This window comes from Leptinotarsa decemlineata, unplaced genomic scaffold (genome assembly GCF_025532065.1).
Source record: "Leptinotarsa decemlineata unplaced genomic scaffold, Ldec_3_MD MMD2_tig00026314_RagTag_RagTag, whole genome shotgun sequence".
Taxonomy (NCBI): domain Eukaryota; kingdom Metazoa; phylum Arthropoda; class Insecta; order Coleoptera; family Chrysomelidae; genus Leptinotarsa; species Leptinotarsa decemlineata.
Genome location: NW_027412684.1, coordinates 16,195,931 through 16,216,879, shown reverse-complemented (window position 1 = coordinate 16,216,879; position 20,949 = coordinate 16,195,931). Strand labels below are relative to the sequence as shown.

General features: G+C 37.2%; 1 long non-coding RNA gene across 1 annotated transcript; it reads left to right on the top strand.

Moving 5' to 3' along the window:
- Window positions 1–18,539: 18,539 nt before the first annotated feature.
- LOC141485207 (uncharacterized) lies at window positions 18,540–20,680 on the top strand. The gene is made up of 2 exons (XR_012467092.1): window positions 18,540–18,759; window positions 18,868–20,680. It is a non-coding gene; the product is annotated as an uncharacterized lncRNA (long non-coding RNA).
- The last annotated feature ends 269 nt before the right edge of the window (window positions 20,681–20,949 follow it).

Below are 20,949 nucleotides of genomic sequence, written 5' to 3'. Positions count from 1 at the left end.
TTTCTGGTGAACCAGAGAACGGATCACTTTGAAAATTTAATGAAGGGCATATTCGTACATTCTCTAGCCAACTAAAATATTTTCGACAATGCGGTGTTGCCGCTTCTATTAGAAAGCAGTAGCAACTTTGATTTTTCAAATGGAACACTCTGTATATAATATTATTTTTGGAATCTCCAACAATTGCCCGACAACTTTTCTTGATATTTCCCCATACCTATCTGTTACCGTTTTCGAAATAAAAATTAATTTCAATTTTTTTCTTCGAAAATCATGACTTCTAAAAATGCCGATATCTTTTAGTTGAGAAGTACTATGATATCGAAATTTGGTTTGGAGTTAGGTGATACTTGGACACTTCCCACACGTCAGCCTAATCTCCGTTACTTCAATACAGGGTGGTAAAAAAATACAGTTTTTTCATTTGCTTGAAAAAGTTGCTGAAATTTGATTATTTTAAATGGAACACCCTGTATATTATTAAAAATTCGGAAAGCTGCCAAAATTTGCTTTCTTTCTATGTATATCATACCTATACCTAACTAGTCAAGTTTCGGACTTATGAACATTTATTTGTGAAAATGTCCCTTCAGAATGGTATTTCCATTCGGTATTTGGTAAGCAGGCCATGATTACTATTTGACAGTAGCGTTGTGACATTCTCCTAATAATATCGACATTTTCGTCACTTCAGAAGTTGCAAATACCTTCAAAACGATGGAACAAAACTATTCAAACGAAGTTCTTATGAATTTGTTTATTATTTTTGGACAGTGTGACAAAATTATCAGCAGAACATGTATAAAGTTCAATGAAATGTATCCGAATCTACCGCCAATGAACCTCAAGAAATTTATACGAATTCAGAACAATTTCAATATGTTTGGATAAACTTTAAAAAAGCACCAAGAAACTTGAAATTGGAAATATTGATATGAATAATTATAAAAAAGTAAAACAATCATGTGGAATATTTCAAAATATGTTCGAATCGCTGGCCGTTCACTTCCAAGCACTTTAAAATGCGGGTGTTGACTGCTTTCGTGGTGGCAGATCTGATTTCATTGGGATCCAAATCTTCAAATGTTTGGGCAATCCTTTCTAACAATTCATCTCTCGAACGCACGGGTATTTTGTAAACTTTTTCTTTAAACATTCCCCACAAATAAAAATCTAATGGATTAAGATCGGGTGATCTCGCTGGCCAATTCCATGGTCCCAAGCGCCTCATCCACCGATCGTCAAATAGTCTATCCAGTTCTGCGCTCACTTCTCTTGTGCAATGTGCAGGAGCTCCGTCTAGTTGGTACCAACAGTTTCGATAATCTTCGAGTGGCAGATTATCCACGAAACTGTCTACAGTATTCTCCAAAATATTCAGATAGCTTCTGGATGTTAATGACTCCTCGTATATCACGTACCTCAATTTGTTGTCCATCAACATGCAGAAGACATAAAAAACTAAATTTTTCTTGAAATCCGGCTTCTTTTGTGACGTAAGGATTTTCACTGGACCAATCGAAAATTTCGATTCATCAGTCCAAATAATTTTATTTAAAAAAAGTGGATCTTCTTGAATGCGTGTCAACAACATTTCACAAAATTCTTCTCTCCGTTGAGGATCTTGAGGCTTCATTGCTTGAATTTTGGTGAATTTATAATGATGCATTTTATGTCTTCGCAAGATTCTTTGAACCGATGAATATTTTATACCCAAATCTTCTTCAGCACTTCTTATCGATGACTCGGGAAATGCGTGAAAATATGCTAAGACATTAATCTGGTTGTCTTCGAAAGTTACGGGTCGAGGCAAGTTTCTTGGTGCTTTTAAAGTTGATCCAAATACATTGAAATTGTTCTGATTACGTATAAATTTCTTGAGGTTCATTGGCGGTAGATTCGGATACATTTCATTGAACTTTATACATGTTCTGCTGATAATTTTGTCACACTGTCCAAAAATAATAAACAAATTCATAAGAACTTCGTTTGAATAGTTTTGTTCCATCGTTTTGAAGGTATTTGCAACTTCTGAAGTGACGAAAATGTCGATATTATTAGGAGAATGTCACAACGCTACTGTCAAATAGTAATCATGGCCTGCTTACCAAATACCGAATGGAAATACCATTCTGAAGGGACATTTTCACAAATAAATGTTCATAAGTCCGAAACTTGACTAGTTAGGTATAGGTATGATATACATAGAAAGAAAGCAAATTTCAGCAGCTTTCCGAATTTTCAATAATATACAGACTGTTCCATTTAAAATAATCAAATTTCAGCAACTTTTACGAAAAAACTGTTTTTTTTACCACCCTGTATTGAAGTAACGGAGATTAGGCTAACGTGTGGGAAGTGTCCAAGTATCACCTAACTCCAAACCAAATTTTGATATCATAGTACTTCTTAACTAAAAGATATCGGCATTTTTAGAAGTCATGATTTTCGAAGAAAAAAATTGAAATTAATTTTTATTTCGAAAACGGTAACAGATAGGTATAGGGAAATATCAAGAAAAGTTGTCGGGCAATTGTTGGAGATTCCAAAAATAATATTATATACAGAGTGTTCCATTTGAAAAATCAAAGTTGCTACTGCTTTCTAATAAAAGCGGCAACACCGCATTGTCGAAAATATTTTAGTTGGCTAGAGAATGTCCGAATATGCCCTCCATTAAATTTTCAAAGTGATCCGTTGTCTGGTTCACCAGAAACGTCTAATGTGCCATCCACCGTGAATCAGCCTGTATGTCCTCTACTACCCATAGGTTGGGCTACCTATCGGGCGTGTCCCCAGGAGGTGGATAGGGGAACGGCCAGGGGACTGGAGGCCCTGTCCGGGAAGCCAATGTGGCCTTACAGAGGGGGTCGCCGGACTCTTGGTCAGTGTCAGAAATAAGTAGGGTGAGGGGAGCTAAAACCCCCAAAAGCCTTTGGAAAACATGCCACCGTGGACTAGCCTACCCAGGCTAAGGTGTAAGGAATCGTACCGACAACTGAAATGCCGCAGGGTGATATGCGGTCAAAACGATCCCCTTAAGGAACTGAGCGGAACCTCATTGTAATCAGCCTACTCCTGATGATGGGGGGCTCTGCCAGAGGTGACCAACTATTCCCTTGCTACTCAGAAACAATGAAACAACAGAAACAACAAAAACAAAAACCACTCCCGAGGCTGGACAGAAGTGCTCACCTCAATCTAAGGCGGTGGCTGGGGAAGAACAGAAATGTCCATCCCAATCTACCGCCTGGAATAAGGATGGGCATAGCAGATCACCTCCAACAGCAAGGGAACTTCCTGCGGCGGGCGCCAAGAGCTCCGCCTTGATTAAAGGCAAGGAACCTGCCACCTCTGCAGGAAAGCTCCCTCACTTGTGCACCTACACGGAGGGAACCCCAAGAAGGTTGAAGAAGTCGCGCAACGACAGTAATATCACTGCACCTTCCCAAACCTTCACGGAGGCCACCGTGGTACACCTCAAGGTCCACCTTCTGGAATGGACAGGATGGACAATGACCTAGGAGAACAACTCTTCGGGGGGATGTACAATGGGTCACATGTGGCTTAAGTGCTGTGGGGTTACACTCGCCCTCTCTACTCTACAGATACCAGATGTCATCTACTATCTTCAGATAATATAATTTATGAATTTTAAGTTCAGATGGAATCGTCAAATTTTAATTTAGAAACTTGATAGCAACGCTTTGTGAAATGGTTTTTCAATTCGTGTAAATTGGAATGGATAAAAAACTAAGGGATCCATATAGTTGAATCAGTAGAGGTGAAATAACAGAGACAGAAATAATTTGAATGACGATTCAGATCTGATGAAGTATTTCGAGAACTAGCAGTCAATTACAGTTCAAATTGCTAAATGATAGCCCTCTGTGCTCGAATTCCAGATAGAATGGCTCGTAAACCGATAATCTCATTAATCAGATAATTACCGAAAGGTATTTTGAGTGACGGTTAAAATGTGCATACGAGACACTGTTATGTGCTACAAACCGCAGTATCATATCAAGTCCGTCAGCCATTTTGGTTGCAGCTGTGTGTGATATGACGTGTATGTCATAATCACACTGCGCTTCTGCTCTGGGGTTAATTAGATGCATAGTTTTGTGATTTAGCTATTTCCAGATTTTCTGGAATGAGAGTATGCACAAATGCTGGAACTGGCGAAATTTTCAATACGGAGAAATGGAGTCATTTCAATTATCGACTAGAAATGTTCGATTCATGGCAACCCGTAAATTAAAATCCATACGAAACTGTGTTGTCGTTTCCATAATCTGAAATACAAAAAGCGTGAACTAACCAATAATCTGGTGACATGTTATAAACTACAAATTGGAGAGTTTCCCCTTCTTATTTCTTTCAAACTGATAAGATTATAGAAAAATTGAAGGCTGTGCTACCAAAACATAGTTTTAAACCAATAAAACGTTTTTCCCAACGGCGATAAAACGAAGAGCCATGAAGATAATGAGTCATTTCGTAATAAAATTTATTCAATTCGATTATTTGGTTTTTATATCGATGCATTGAGCTCTGAATGTTTGATAGTGACAACTAAACCCGAACTTTAATGAGACACTGAGGCGGCGTTTGCCACCGCCCGCGGCCTCGCTGCCGCTGTTCGAAGGGCCTTGCCCCTCAAAGCCGAAAATAAATTTTGAAAATGCATGAAGAATCCAAAAGAAGGCACCATGATTTTTTTCATAAATTATACATTATAAAATTCTCAACCTGAAGATATTCCACACTTTGACGCCCGAAAGCATATGAATGAAAAATTCGTGAATATATTTTCAAATGAACTATATTATATTAAAAAATTTTCAATTGAACAATTTTCATCTATGTCGTTTCTAATCAATCGTTTTCATTCAGTCTGGCAATATTACTTGGCGTTTAGCTGCTATGGGGCTTTCCCTTAATAGAAAGCCAATCAAAGTATCGCATGCAAATGCAGTCTCGCTTCATGTCCCTATATTATAATTTCTAAGAGTACTTGATGTGAGAATAAATAATGGAATTACATAGTTTTTAAACGATAACACATGTTTATTTAGAAATTCGAATTCTGTCGTGAAAAAATAATAACTGTGTTCATTTCATACAGTGCATTTCTTTAATGCCCACTCCCTTTATTTTTTGAACGGGTCAACACCATACTCAGATTTGGAACTGGAGTCATCTATACTGAGAAAAGTAATTTTATTTTGTTCGTTGTGCAGATATTAACCTCTGTTATCAGCTGTATGTATCGTTATAGTATTTATAAGTAAATAATGCTCCCCCCTTTATTTTTATAACAATTCAAAAAATTGAAATTTGGAAATCAATGCATGAATGCTTTATTTTGAAGTGAAATTGACAGACGAAACTTTCAAGATGGCGACTGGACTCCATCTGGGAAAAAAATTAAATGGAATGTGAATTAAGCTTCAAAATGATGTGTCACAAGACACATTTAATTTTTCCCATTAAAGAAATGCACTGTATATTAATAATAAGGTTCAATTATACTCACCTCCAACACATGACTGAAAATTATGTCTATTATTTTTTTCATATCTTTGATTTGTTGCGCTAGAATCTACCTTATGTTTTTCATTATGTATATTATATTGTATTTAACATATATTACATTAGTGAAATACTCCACTGGTACTTAGAAACAAGTTATTTGAATCAGCACATATATCTATAGTTTATCTCAATTTTTGATCAGTTGTGTCTGTTGATCTTTTGTTCTGCGTGCCCAAAGATTGAGTGGAAGATCATCTCTGTACGCTCCGGGTGCTCAAAATAAACCCACCTTTTCAGTTTGCAAGTGACTTGGAACATTTAATTCCATCAAGAGCAGTACATAGAAATACTCGACGGACTGTGGCTGCCCATGATTTTGAGGTTTAACTCAGTACACCCCGAACTTGATAGTTCAATAACTGAGGATACACTACAAAAACACACTTTTGTCTATTTTCCACTATATTTCTGTATTGTTGACCGGTTTCGGCTATTATACCATTCGGCTATTATATGAATGTGGGTTGAATCTCACCTTGTTTTTATCTGATTCTGATTGAGAATTTTCTTCCGTAGGGTTTTTTCTTCTTTTAGGGTTTTTTTCCTATTTTCTTCTTGGGTCTTATTTGGTGATCCATTTCTGGTCCAGCTTGTTGTGCCCTACAGGGTGATCTATCTTGGTGGTGCTATAGGGTGATCCATCTCCGCCGTACTACAGGGTGATCCACTTCCGTCGGACCACGGGGTAGCCTAACACCATATACCGGGTGCCCCAAAAGGAGCACGCAAGTTATAATTGATTTATTTGAATATTTGTGCTATACTGAGTTATTTAAATGATTGTTTGCCCTTCTGTTTATTGATACCTGTTTGATATAGTGTTTGTTTATTTATATGTGATTGATATAGTGATGCATTTGTGAAACGGAAATTGAGGTATATTCTTCCTTTCACGATCATCATCATGTCAGGCATAGGAACTAAGAGAGATAAACTCAAAGGGAGAAAATGGAAATATGGTTCAGCAAAAAGAAAAAGAAAATTTTTATTTCATTAGTCAGAGTAAAGTGAGCAAATATTCGCAGTGTCAATAAATTTTACTGGGGTTTTAATACGGCGACTTGAACGTGATGTTTTTTATTACTTTTGAGTCGTGTTTATTTTTAATTATATTGTTCACTGTTCCAAAAAAGGGGTTTTTCTTTCGTGAACCCTTCTTCTCGCACTATCAGAGGGCCTCGCCAGATGTACTTACCCACATTATGTTTTGGTCTTGCGCTGCCACTGCTGAGGCAACCCAAACTATGTGAGTTAAATAAAACTCACGAATACAATGAACAGATTCAAAAGACCGAAATTAATAAAGAATTGTCACAAATCAATGAATAATATAACCTCACGAAAATTAAACAATTCTTTAATTCAAACTCCATCCTAAATACCAAAGATGTATATATTTCATTCAGAACTCCCAATATCCTGATTGAAACTTTTTGGGATAATAAGACTTTTCAACTCAAATCAGAACTATTTTGATTTATCGAAATCGAAAATGTGCGATGGGTGACTCAGATGTTGGTTCTGCAGTCTCAAGTCAGGGCACGATAGACTTCAACAATGAAATCCTTCCGTTTACAAATACGAGTTTAGCCATTCATATACTCTGGTCAAATATTCGAACAATGTTGAAATACTTGTATAGTGTTGTACAATGTTGTTTGTTGTACTTTCAAACAATTGCAATTGTTGGAATTTCTCGTCATTCTTGTAATAAAATTGATTCAATTGAAGTATTTATATTTGATTCTCAGAATAATGCAGGCAGCTGAGAAAATTTCAGAAAATAATCTTCACGAATAGCACTCGACTTGAAAATTTCTGAGCAATACCAATAATCAACCAGAAATGAAAAAACCACGAGTCCATAGGACGAAAGGTTCAACCTCTATCTCACATCCAAAAAGGAAGTTTCCGTTTTTACCTGAAAGGCATGCTTTTTAAGATATGAGGGCTGGAAGCCTAGACATTCCCAGAATAGTCAAGAACATTCGAAAGACTTCTGAAATATTTTACTACATTTCGGAACATACCAAGACAATGTGGAATGTTCCAGTGAGTCTCATAAAAACATGCAATAGTGTTTTATAAAATATATTTGCCATCTGTTGGTTTCATTTATAGATGAAGAGATAATATTAAGTCTAGTGTATTATGGTATATACTGATCGAGAAAGAATTTTTTACTCTTCATTTTATTCTCAATTTCAATATTTTGCCTCTCTTCAGCTCATTACTTTATGATTTCGTTGAGTGATTTTTGACCAAGTTTTCTCCACGATTTCAGATTGAACCAAAACGCTGCCAAAGTCGGCAAAGGCATTGAAAATGTTAAAAATGTGCAAAATTTCGTTCCGGACATTCAAGCCTCGAAATGAGCCCCAAAGTGGTTGACCTACAGTTATCCAGGACGATGTTTTGAGGACCCTGGTGAAGATTGACCCACGTTTCGAGGTCTGCTCTTCTTTGCTTTTGCGCAAAGAAGAAAAGACTATGGTTACTGTATGGTGGTGAGCGGCTGGTCTAATTGACTGTAACTCTCTGCAACCGGACCAAATCATCAAAGCAGAGAACTATTGGGTAGAAATCGACCAAATGTACACAAAACTGAGTCAGCAGCAACCGGCACTGGTCAACGGAAGAGGCTTGATCCTGTTCTATGACTACGCCCTTCAACACGTTTCACAAACCACCGTCCAAATACTAAACGAATTGAGAGTCGAAGGTCTGCCTCTCCCACCATACTCTCCAGATCTCTCGCTAACTGACCACCATCTTCTCATGCACTTCGATAACTTTCTCGCCGGTAGAACGTCCGCCAATCAGGATCAGGCGAAAACGACCTTTGTCCACTTCTTCGAATCTAGAATTTTCATGCTGACGGAATTATTCGACTTGTGTTACGTTGGCAAAAGTGCAATAATTCAAATGGCGCTTATTTCGAATAAATTTGATGAATATTCACTGAGATATCACAGTTTAAAGAAGACTCATGAAAACAGACAAAACGTTTGAAAGAACCTAATAGGTTGAAAGAAATCTGTTTTTTCCGTTAACCAGCTGTCGCACCCCTACGATCGACAGCCCTCAGAAATCGAAACTTGTGCGAGCTAAGGACTAACGAGGTCTCACCCTTTAACGTGTGATTACCAACATGGGTTGGACGATAGCAAGTGGAAATCGATCGTTCAGCCTGGGGCTTGAACCACCGACCAACACGGCGGTCGATTTCAGTGAGTGAACAAAGCACCCACGTCGAATCGACCGACTACCGACTGATAGGTAGATAATTTCCTATGCATGAACAATATACTTATGAGAATTTTACAATGAAGAAATTCGGAATATCACCCTGTTTGAGAAAAACAGCACATTTGGGGAGACCCAAAACGCATAACAGCTTATTACAAAATTTGTACTTAATCAAAATAATGGCCACTTAGCCAAAGGGCTTCAATTTGTAGTTTAAAATGGCAGCGAGCGTGAATTTACGAATCTTCAGAGAAAAAAGGACATAAAACATGAAATACGGTTCTATATATTCGGTATAAATGTCAGGAAGCACGTGTTGTCCAAATATTACATAAAGTAGGCTCTGTGAAACGTGTTCGAACTTTCATACTGGAATTATTAAATCAAATATATCGATGAAATATGAGTCAATGAAATGCTTGAATGGGTCTCTATTTAGTAGAATGTTTTGGTTCCATTAACTTCTGCATTATATTCTTCTTATTGTTATTTCAGTCGAAATTTATATAACACCTTTACAAGTAAAATCGTTGTATTCATTCTTTGGTAACTTTAATTTCATTAATTATTTTCATCGTCAACAGTGGAGGACTTGAAGTAGAAGACTTCTTTGGACTTAGATTCCAAAATATAGAGTTTGCGTATTTTTTCATCCATATTTTTTCTTATTTTGATTTTTTTTCCGAAAGTGAAACGAAATTGAATAGACTTTTGAAGGTTTTGGATAATTTTAATACATTAATTAATTGGATTGGATTAATTGGATTGGATTAATTGGATAATTTTAATATGAATGCTAGTGAAATTTTACCCGGCATATGTTAGTCAACGAAATAAAAAATCAAAATATAATAATGAAGTTCATAATTTTGGATAACTGGAGATGATTCAAAGACTTTGCAGAATTTCTTCAAGATTTGAGTTCTCGTCAGAAAAATTGAATGTAAATTGACTATTCCTCATTTTGAGTTATGGAGGCGATTGAAATAAATGTTTCTAAACATCCAATGTTGAGAATCGAGGACATCGCCGTCAACTCATCAAATTCTTCCAGTTCAATTTCCAAGTGAAACAATAGAATTCATAATATAACCTTACTCGGTTGAATTTAATCCTCTTTCGAAATGAAGGCATCATTTATAATTTCCCCACTCAAAACTCCTTTGTGAAACGGTGCTCGATCTTTTAATACTGAAATCTTAACTACTGTGGTGTGACATCAAAACAAAGGAGGCAATGGAGTGACAAGTCGGAAGGATTATTTCGTCAAAGCAACGAAAATGGAGTTCAGTTTGTTTACTTTGTCTATGAAATAAGGATTAAGAAGATCTTATTGAAGTAGAGAACATTTTTTATCATTTTTGAAGAGACTTGTTTGTAATAAATCGATGGATGTAGCCATTAGTTACTACCTGGTAGGAGATCATAATGAAAAGAGAAATGAAAATTTTTGTTTTTTACCAGTTGAAAGTGGTAAAAAACATAGGAAATTTCATTTCTCTTTTCACTTGTTTATAATGTCTAAATTTTGATAATCATAGAAATACATAAGTTGAAGCGAAATTCTTCCAAACTATTTTGATATTATGGAGAACTGGGAAGCTGTCTCGTGTTTTATCATCAATCAATTCCAAAAACAAAAAGTTTCAAATAAAAATAATAAATCAATCGAAAAATTCTGATACTGTATACCAAAAAATCGTCGAATCCAACTGAATTTTTGAATCAACATCGCCATAGACAAAAAATATAGCCGACTGTGTTTATATTTTTCACCAAAGTAAATAGGGGGATAACATGAACACAGGTTGTTTTTTTCTCTTCATCATACTCGACTGGAATTATTCTTCCTTCCCATATTATATTTTATAATGTTTCATGTATCTGCAGACATTCTTGCCATACGTAGAAGTGTTGCTGGAGGAGACCGACACTAAGTGAAAAACATCTGTATACGGAAAACCTACTCACACGGGACAGTATCTGAATCACGAATCACACCACCATCAATCTACCAAAAGAGAAGTTATTAGGACTGGTGGATTATGCTTTCGGGCTTTTTAATACGTAGGAAGGTCTCGGAAAGGGACTGGGCACCACCAAAAAAATCTTCAACGGAATGGTTACTTCAATGATGATGGAAAAGACTTTCGCTTGGAGACAGCAAAAGCGTCGCAAGGAAAAGAAGCCGTCACAACCAATGCTTGCACTACCCTGCATCAAAGGATTGTCCTAAGGGATAAGCAGAATTGGATCCAAGTACAACATCAGAACCTACTTCGTATCCGGAAACACCATTGCACCATTTCAAGAATTGCATTTACCGGATACCCTATGAGTGCGGCAAATCCTATATTGGTGAAACTGAAATATTTCCTTGCAATATATGCATGCAATAAATGAAGAATATCAAATGGGATCCACGTTAAAAGGTAGACACCGTTAATTCTTAGCTCGCACAAGCTTGGACTTTTGAGAGTGGTCATTCGTAAGGGGGCAACAGCTGATTAACGGATAAACAGATTTTTAACAGATTTTAGATTCTCCTTGTTTCTCCATGTCATTCAAGAAACAACATCCGTTCCGCCAGATTCATGATAGTCATTATCTTGAAAACTGTCATTTATGCAGTCTCTCATCGCATAAACTGAATACATAAGGACTCATTGAATATATCTCTCATTGTGGACTGATTTGATTGAATTTGAAGTGCATGTAATCTGTGGAGGTGCTTCGCTAAGTACTTCCCATTTTTGAAATCCTGTTTCAGGTGCTATAGTTCCGTGGGAGATTTTTGGATCCACACATGATAATAATGATAATATCGTTTATTCTGCATATGGAAATACATTTATACATAAAAGAAAAATGGTTAGTCTAAGGCTATCTTCCACCCCTCACAAAAATTATACAGTGAGAGTGAGAAAATAATTATAAACATACTTACTTTACAATCATAACAATGATAGAGAAGAGAAAAAATGATAGATCATATAATTGCTAAGAACTCTTAATATTCTTATCATTATTTTGGTCAATTTAACAATTTCATTGCACTGCCATACATTGAATTTTAAATTAGCACTGAGCAGTAAGCACCTGTGATTTTATTTCTTTATTGAATTGATGTATATTATGATTTGAACGGGGTAAAATTTCATTCAGATGAGAAGGGGCTATATAATAAAAACATCCTTGAAATTTGGAAGTACGGTGTCTAGGTATGTTGAATGAGTTAATTCTCAAATTGTATGTATGTCAGAATGCCTGCTTAATAAACTATATAAATAACTAGGTGTTTTAGTTTGAAGCAACTTGAACAAAAACATTTTTATCAAATATTGGACTCTGTACCTTACATTCAGCTTCTTCATTTTAAACAAAAATGGTGTGACATGTTCACCATATGGTATACAGCATACGAATCACATGCAAGCATTTTGTATACGTTGTAACTTCTGCTTGTTATATTGCGGCAAAAAATTGTAATACGCCGAACAATACTCGATATGGGGGTAAAAAAGAGTTTTAACTAAGCGAGTTTCATTTCTTCTGATAACTGATACTTGAATTTATATAGCGATTTGAGTTTGAGGAATGATATTTTGAAAATGTTTGTCATATGTTCATAGAACGACAAAGAGCTATCTATGGTTACGTCAATATTTTTAGCACTGTCTACCCAGTCAATGTCTGCGTTATCGAGAATGAGCCTAAAGTTAAAAAAAAACTGTTCGATACAGTGTAGGTATTGTATGATTTTCACTATAAAGGTTTTACAAAAACCGCGACACGTGTTTCGCTATACAATATCTTCTTCAAGCGTAAACTTCAAGCCTAAAGGTACACTGAGTTTCTACTATTTGTCTTTGAGACCCTATGCATAAGGCCGAAGATTCATCTGGATTGATTTTCAAAGATTCATTTGGATGATTCTCCGAATATAGGAATGTTTTGTGCGAATCTGTGTTTATATTGGCCACTTTCTGTATCGGTTTTATTAGAAAACAAATATAACTGTATATCATCTGCATATAGATGTACTTGACAATGTGATAAGAAAGTAGGGCAATCAAAAATAAACACTGAAAACATCATGGGTCCTACAATACTTCCCTGTGGTGCACCTGAGATTGTTTCTTTTGGCTGGTGTTTGAAATTTTCCATCAGGTACCTGTTTTGTGTGCGTTGATTTTTTGTACACTCTATGGAACACACTGGAACATCCAAGAGAACGATAGTTCCTTGAGTTTCCTATTTCATTGTGATTTAGATCGTTGGGCTGTGGTAGTTTAGATATACCAGAAATGTATCCAGTTTTCTTTCGCCATACTGTCATATACTCTCTAATTATTTGTATTTTCTATATTTGTGGGTGTAAACCTGTTGAGAATAAACATAGCATACGCATAGCATAGCAAACCCCAAACGTAGCATAGCTTAGAAACAGATGAGATATATCAAAAATATGGTGTGTAGGTCGAGGTGCTCCTCACTTCGAAACAGTATCAGAAAATGTATTAAGTCCACACCCAGTACAGATATCAATGACTAATGTGGGTTAGCAACGCATCTCCAGGTTGAAAGATCACTCTCCATTTCAATAGCACAGAAATTCTCAAAATCGATAGGGAGCTAGCCGTTCCATAATCGTAACCAGGTTCCTGACAAGGGTTCAACAATACAAATTGCAATGTATTCTTCAAACTCTCAGTACTTGCCGAAATCTCAATTCAGTCTCGAACCAGCTCAGCAACAACACCTCTTTCCTTCCATCCGACCAATTTCCCGAATTTCCGTCGTACCCGCGAAATCACGAGTATTGTAACAATAACGGCGAAGGCTTTCAAAAGGTAAACCAAAGCGAATCGGGTAAGAACAAAAACATCAAATTAGTAAATGAAAGCGAATAAACGAAGCGTAAGCAAACGGGTAAACGAGGTTAATTCGAATAATTTGCAAATTGATGAATGCGAAGACGAATTATTTGAATTGACAAACAAAATGAATGGCACAATTAAACCGCTAATTGAATGATTGATGTAGAAAGCTTCATTCCGAGCTTTTCTCTCTGGAGGACACGTTGCGCGCCCCGGGTAGTTAGCTAGACCGGAGGAAATTATATGACAAATGATAAACAATGGCACACTTAAATTAGTTTACGCAGCTTTGAGCCCGTAAAGCTTTTCATCTGGCATGAAAGTCAATGCTAACTACGATGCGTGGTGGAGTGGACAGCGGCGGAGTCCGAAAGAGTTAGCTGGGATTCTACAGATATAAAGCAGAAACAATAATAGTACGCATTTCATTTATCCATTACTCAAAATAAAAAATGGTCAGCAATATAAAATAAACTCCAGTTGAAGGATCACTTCTTTATGAGCTTGTAATTTTTTACCGGTAGAAAAACTCATTTTATAATATACTAGTACTATGTTGCTGTATCGCTGCTGTTCCAATGTTTTGACAGAATCAGAATCAACGTGCGCAGCGTTATAGAACAGTGCTTTCAAAAAATTGTTCTACAGCGCCATCTAGTGGCGAATTACAGAAAAAAGTATAGCCTAAAAACCTTCTCTATGAAAAATTGCTTATACACGTTTCATCACGATCCGTTGAGCGATGTAGAAGTTTATCACTTACCAATCAGCCAACAAACATCCATTATTATATATATAGCTATATGAATAGCTATCAAATCCATGCTGTATATATGATGGAATCGGCCAATGCTTGATGAAAATCCATAACTAACGTATTCTAAAAACACTTTATTGTGTGATTTTCACTAGATAGTTTTACAAAAACGCAACACGTGTTTCGCCATACAATGGCTTCCTCTGGCGTGTCTATATTCTATTATTATCCATGCTGAATTATTGAATAATTTTTTGTTGTATATTGGGTATACGTGAGAAAAGTAAAGAACTACCAAAATGAAATGAAAACCCTTCAATTATTGAAATCAAAAGTAAACAAAAAGTTGTGTTTGTGTTACAAATGATGACTCAGTATCTTATGTTCTCTCCTCGAACACACTTTTGTCTATTGTCCACTATAGTTTTATATTTGTTGACTAGTTTTGGTCAGTACACCATTTTCCAAACTAACTAGATTACATTCAAATCTGAGTTAGTAGAATATACCTACAAAAACAAGGAAGTACTCTTAGCTGCTTTCTTGGGCATTGAGGGCACATTTGATAATACGTCGTTAGAATCAATCATCCAGGCGTCGAGGAGAAGAGGGATGGACAAGACAAGCTGCAGGTGGATAGACTGCATGCTTAGGGGAAGATTGGTATATACAACCATTATGGGGAAAACAATCGTGGCACGGGTAGCAAGGAGCTGTTCACAGAGGGAGGTTCTATCCCCTCTGTTATGGAACCTTGTGATGGGCGAGCTACTGTGTCTCCTGGGCCGTAATGGGTATGAAGCACTGGGCTATGCAGACGACTTAGTCATCCTAGTCCAGGGTAAATACAATAATGTAGTGAAGGGATGCATGCAGCAGGCCCTGAATATCATAACAAGATGGACCGAAGAGGAAGGGCTTAACATAAGCCCATCCAAATCGACCATAGTAGCATTCACCAAGAGGACTAAAACGGAGGGTCTCGGACCTCTAAAACTTCGAGGTGAAGAAATGCAAGTGTCGGGGGAGGTTACATATCTGGGAGTAATCCTAGACTTCAAGCTGACCTGGAACCAACACTTGGACAGGATAAAGAGGAAAGCGGAGGTAGCACTGATGCTCGCCAGACGCACCTATGGAAAAACATGGGGACTAAAACCAGACATGGTATATTGGCTATACACGATGGTGGTTAAACCCATGATAACATACGCATCTCTGGTCTGTTGGCCAAAGATGAAGCACGCGAACGCTGTCAACAAACTAGGCAAGGTGCAAAGAGTTGCATGTTTGGGAATGACGGGAGCAATGAGAACTACCCCAACAGCTGCATTGGAGATACTCCTGAATCTACTTCCTCTACACTTTGTGATAATGGGGGAGGCCAGGATGGGCCAATTCAGTCTGGAAAACTCATCGAACTACAGAAGATCGGACCAAACATAAATTTCGGAACAAGTGGAGGAGCACATATTGAATATGTGCACGGACCATATGACACCGAAGTACACCTTTAACACAAACTTCACGGCAGAAATCATAAGAGTGGAAGACCATTAGTCATCCCGAAAACATTTTTGAAAAGAACACCTGGTATACAGATGGATCGAAGACCAAACATGGAACGGGAGCTGGAGTATACCGAGCGGATAGAAATCTAAACTACAGCTATACGCTAGGACTATACACATCCGTCTTTCAGGCGGAAGTGTCTGCTATCTTGCAGTGTGCAAGGCTTATTAAATTGAGACCTCGAAGAAATGAGCGTAACAATATTTTTACAGACAGCAAGAGCGCACTAGGGGCTCTGACAAACCCGAAGGTGACATCAAAACTGGTCTGGGAATGCCATGAAAAACTGAATGAACTTGCAAACAGAAACAAATTAACTTTTTACTGGGTGCCAGGGCATTCAGGAATCACAGGTAATGATAAAGCTGATGAATGTGCTAGACACGGATCATCAACTTCATATATAGTTCCTGAACCAGCTCTGGGGGTATCTAAATTACTGGTACGAAACCAGATTAGAATATAGACCAATAAGAAGCACACAGAGTACTGGACAAAAGTACCTGGCAACAAACACAGTAGAACGTTCATTGGGGAACCGTCCGAGAAAAGAACCGAAGAACTACTTCAATATAGTAGGGATCGGCTCAGAATAATTTACAGGGTCACTAACCGGTCATTGTCCGTTCAATGGGGCTGTGCAACGGAGACCTCAGCTGCAGATTATGCAACGAAGGGATAGAAACAGCTCTACACATCTTATGCGAATGTGAGGCACTGAATCACAGGAGGCAGGCAATATATGGACGTACAAAATTACGTCCAGAACACGGAACATGTACAAACTAGTACAGAGAACGAGACTGATGGAATGAGTGTCATGAGAAGATGGGAGAACAAACGCAATAAGCCCAAGAGGCTGCAGTGTTTCCTGGAGACTTGGACTAAATGGACAAGTCAGACAGCTCCCAAGGAAAAAAAAAACAAAAAGTTGTTTTGGTGTTACAAATGATGACTCAGTATCTTGTGTTCTCTTCTCGAACACACTTTTGTCTATTGTCCACGATAGTTTTATATTTGTTGACTAGTTTTGGTCATTACACCATTTTCCAAACTAACTAGATTCAAATCTGAGTATTTATACCTAAATTGCCTATACATTGCCTATAGGTATAAATACTTAGATTTGAATGGAATCTAGTTAGTTTTGAAAATGGTGTAATGACCGAAACCATTCAACAAAAAATATAAATCTATCGTGAAAAGTAGACTGAAGGTAAATAACCACAGACAACGACGTGTATTCGCTGAATAGGCTCTGGAGCAGTTGGCAACTGACCCTAATTTTTATTGAAAAATCATCTTCAGCGATGAGGCCCATTTCTGGCTGAATGGGTACGTGAATAAACAAAATTGTTGAATTTGGAACAAAACCAATCCAAATAAGATCTAAGAGCGTCCAATGCATCTCAAAAAAATAACTCTTCGATGTGGATTCTGGGTTGGCATTGGCCATGCCATCACTATCAACGGCGAGTTGACAGTGATGGCCTGGCCATCATCATCTGGTCGGTGATCAACTACTTTTTTGGCCTGAATTGGATTATCTGGACACCAACGATATGTGCAACAGGTTGGTGCTACATGTCACACGGCCCATGCCACACTGGATATTCAGCACGAGCGATTTGAGGGCATGGTCATCTCACGTAGAGGTGAAGTGAACTGGCCACCAAAACCATGCGATTTGATCCTGTTAGACTTTTTCTTTTGGGGTTTTGTAACATCGCAAGTGTATGCGAATAAGTCACAAACCACAGCGGTCCTCAGAGCCAACATCACCTTTGCAATCGGTCAAATTCTGGCTGATTTATGCGTCATCGTCATGAAACATTCAACGTTCCAGATGCGCTCCACCGAGAGAAGCCGTGACGGACATTTAAACGATGTCATATTCCACATATAATGGCATCAATAGGTCTTTCAAACGAATGAAAAATTTCGATGATTGTTTTATTCAAATTTAAAGTATAACTTTTGTGTTAGCGAAACATGTCGTGATATATTTTTCAAATGAAGTTTGTGGAGATCAAATCGTGAGTTGTAGTTAATGAAAATATAATTCAACTATGCCACCCGACTACACCTATAACCACTTATGTAGCTATTTAGTAGAATAACTTTCGAGATATAAGGATGTGCCTGTTGGAGTCGAATAGTTAAATATCGAACAACTTTTTGAATACAAAACATTGTACAATTAGACTGCGGAATTTTGGGAATCAATCCACTGCAGATGAAGAAAAAATTGGACACGTGTTCAATGTTCTAATGTTTCAACTCTCGAGCAACTGTTCTCATATTCGAAAGGTGAAATCTACTGATATCTCAGTTTACTTCCAATAACGATAATATTGTGAGTAGTGGAAATTACAATAGTTATAGTATGTATCCATTGAATATTTTTTTTATAATTTTTTCCAGTGTAAAATCTAATACTGAAAACGCCTCGCAACACTGGCCGTATGGTTCGACTTCGTGTGTAACGAAAATTTCGTTCCATTTCTAATATTTAATATTTTGCATCGAAGTAATGCCGGGACAGTAGTCACTCCCTCTTTCAATTTCGAGTGAAGACCGCTTGCGCGGAAAAAGATCGGAGAAATCGACGGATATCGAGGAATTTGGCTTCCGAAGAGAGAAGGGTAGCGACCGTGAACGTTAACAGGTGTGCGGAAAAAGTGGGTAGAAGGCATTTTTCTGGTAAAAGACCTAATTATCTTATTTATCTTTTATTAATTTGTGCATACAGTAGATTGAATTGAACTGAACGTTTAGATAACTCGTTGAGTAAATTATTTTGATTTACAGTTTCCAATTTTCGGTTTTTTTCCGAGACCACGAGGATTGAGGTTAAAATCCAAATTTCCGTTTATTTAAGGAATCATTGCAAGGAATCAAATTTTAGGGCTGATAATTTTTTAGGAAGATTCCATTGGAGAATATCGATAAGATATTTTTGGTTATTCACTGAAATTTGGTAACTTTCAAGGTTCAACTTTTCAAATCTATCGAAACCGTGTCTACTCAGAATACCTTTTTCAGATAATAATATCATTGTTCCGGGGACTGATCCTTAGTAGGAGGTCTGACTGGCGACTGGAGGACAATTGCGGTGCTGACTGCTGGTACAGCCGGACAAGGAGCCAACAGGGGAATTCTTCAGGTGAGCATTTATTTTCTCTTTATTTGTTCATTGTTAATGATATCTCTGTGAGAAATAAATGCGAACCTGAGAGAGTTGTTCTTTGTTCTTCCGAGCTGTGCAGTAGTTAGCATTGGAATTTCCTCTCTCGGAAATTCAATCTCTGGTCTGTACAACTCATTGCTCAGGTCTACCAGGTAGTATCTTTGGCCTTTACCATTTGTATCTGCCACCCCTGTCAGCGTTGAAGGTAGCTCTTTCTGAATCCAAAGTTATCTGACAAAATTTTATTTAGGAATTGTCACCCATAATTTGTCTTCCTTTGGATTCAGAATTATTTGAATCGCTTATCTTATTATCTTATCGCTTTTTCATTATTTCTTACTCTTGAATTTGCATTACATATCCTTACGATATCCTCACAAATTATCAAAGGTTATTTTTTTATTATATTTAGATTCATTTAGATTTTCAATAAAGTTCATAAGGAATTCATTTAATTATCAATTTCATTGCCTACCACTTGTAGTGGAAGTTAATATTCTCCATTTTCTTAGGAGAATCCTAGTTGGTCTAGTTTAATTTTTCAATTTATTTTATTATTAACCTTTACTTGGTTTTGAAAGTAAAATTTTGTTTAATAAAATTCAGAATATACCCTAAGGTTCTAAGGATATCCTTCGTTCCCTGAACTATTGTTTTTTTTTCAATTCTGATTCATTCTGTTTGTTTCGCATAACCTTGAGGAAGCCAAATACTGGGTAGAGGATTGATGTTACCAGGAGGTCCCCTTGCTGATAATTTATAATCGAAGAGGCTCAGTTAACCAGAACCAACCATTGTCCTGCTATATAGAGACCATTGAGTCGTCCTCGTCGTCAAGGTACTGTTAGCCCAGTCGATTCCAGCCCAACAGCACTTCGCTGGGACCAGCATCGTCAAACCACCCACCCAGGTATTATCCAACCAGGGCCATCTTTGAATCAGATTGACAACTTGTAAATATTCTGAATTTAAATAGCCTTCAGCTTTACAAATTTTTGGTTGTGAATAGCCTTCAGCTCATTGTTGTTATTTTTTATTAGTAATTAAAGTTGTTAATTGTTCCTGTTGGTTTATTCTGCCTTCAACGCCAAGATAGAGAATTTCTTTGGTAGTAATTATCTTTATTTAATTTTCATTTGCTACCTGGCGCCCATTTATCGAGCCGGTCAAGTCAACTTTGTTATATTGGTAGTAGTCAGTTTCAATTTGCCTTCGACTATTACCAATCATTGTTGAAACTTACTCACACCCTCCCCGTAACAATCTGAGCAGCCTATAAGCACATAAGTGATAACCTCCATATTTTTAATTTTGAGTTTTCACCTTTGAACGTTTAAAATTAGGTGGGTTGCACGTGTACAACATTTATCAATTCTAACGCTGTACGAAGTTCACTAGATCAGGTAGTAATCTAATAATAATAATAATACAATATACTGTGTTTTCTTCAATTCATTGTCAAGCATCCGGGTTTGCTGTCCCTTCAACATATATCGTGTGAAAATACCATTAGGTGGACAGTTCCTAACCTCATGACATATCCTCGGGTAGCGTTGAATGAAGAAATTAACCACGATCACAAAATATGGAACGAATCGTGCAGCAACCTTGGAATGGAAATGGGAAACATTAGTAAAAACGCTTATCAGTTCGAGGATCTAATACCTCCAGTTATATGATTGCTGCTTCGCTCAGGGCGAATT